The sequence below is a fragment of the Belonocnema kinseyi genome, chromosome 7, assembly GCF_010883055.1.
Source record: "Belonocnema kinseyi isolate 2016_QV_RU_SX_M_011 chromosome 7, B_treatae_v1, whole genome shotgun sequence".
Classification (NCBI taxonomy): Eukaryota; Metazoa; Arthropoda; class Insecta; order Hymenoptera; family Cynipidae; genus Belonocnema; species Belonocnema kinseyi.
In genome coordinates this window covers 2,740,869-2,742,002 of record NC_046663.1, presented here as the reverse complement: position 1 = coordinate 2,742,002, position 1,134 = coordinate 2,740,869, and the positions used below count along the sequence as shown (strand labels likewise).

The window sequence follows — 1,134 nt, the reverse complement described above, 5'->3', positions numbered from 1 at the left end:
TAATGCCTAGGGATTGTATATATTGCCTAGGCAAAGTATATAATGATTTTTCGATTGTAAACTTTGCCTGATGTGGCCAGGCATTATATATAATGCCTAGGGATTATATATAGGACCAAGATGGCGACTTGACCGGGGAAAAACCGGGAAATTTCCCAACTTTGAATTCAGCTGTTTTTTTTTAAATAATTAGTGTAATTTTGATCTTTTTCAATTATGATATCATTCAGTTTAGAATGGGCAATTGGAAAATATTCTAATTTAATTAATTAGTTAAATAAATGTAAAATCTTGATGGAAACTTTATAAAATATTTTCAGTTTTGAAATAACTTAAAAATAATATATTCATAATCAAAGGATTTTACTCAATTTTAAATAATATTTTAGTCTCAAATATTCCAATTTGAACAATTTAATTTGAAACTTTTCAATTAAGAAAATGAATACCCATTATTTTAAGAAAAAACTCGTGTAAGTTAAAGAAATCTTTAGAAGTTTTGAACAAATTCCAAATTAATTTAAAATTTGAAATGATTTCAAATTATAGATTTTGGCAGGTTTCGTACAAAAAATATCGAGGCTTTTTGAGAATTTTTACAAGTTGCAGATAAAGAAAAAACATTTCCTAGGAAAATTGAAAATGATTGTTTAATTTGATAAACTAATTTTAAGAGAATATTTGAAAAGATGTATAACGATTAAAAAATTTTTTAAATGAATGTGGAAGATTTTGAGAAAATTTCTTTAATTTGGCAGAATAAAACAAAAATGTATTTGAAAAAATGTAAAATAGTATGTAGACGTTTTAAAAATTTTAAATAAAAATTCGAAGCATTATAAGGATTTTTAAACTATTTGAAATAAAAATAATTTTTATTTTGAACACGGAATTTCCAATTTCATACAAATTTATAGTAGGAACTGGAATTTAACCGAAATAAGAATAGATTTCGAAAGTTTTTGGAAGGATTGCTAAAAGAATTCTAATTCTGAGTTAAGGCAGGAAATTTTGAAATGTTAACCAATTCTGAATTGAAACTGGTATTTATTCAAAAGAATTGTAAACTGTCTTGAAAATGGGGATTTAAAAAATTCAAATAAATTCCGAGCTGGAACTGGGAATTTTTTAAAA

The 1,134-nt window shown here is 24.2% G+C and overlaps 1 protein-coding gene across 2 annotated transcripts in view; it reads left to right on the top strand.

Annotated features, from left to right (window-relative positions):
* LOC117176299 (band 3 anion transport protein) overlaps nucleotides 1–1,134 on the top strand; it is a 177,653-nt gene that overhangs the window by 156,935 nt on the left and 19,584 nt on the right. The gene's annotated exons all lie outside the window — the stretch shown is intronic.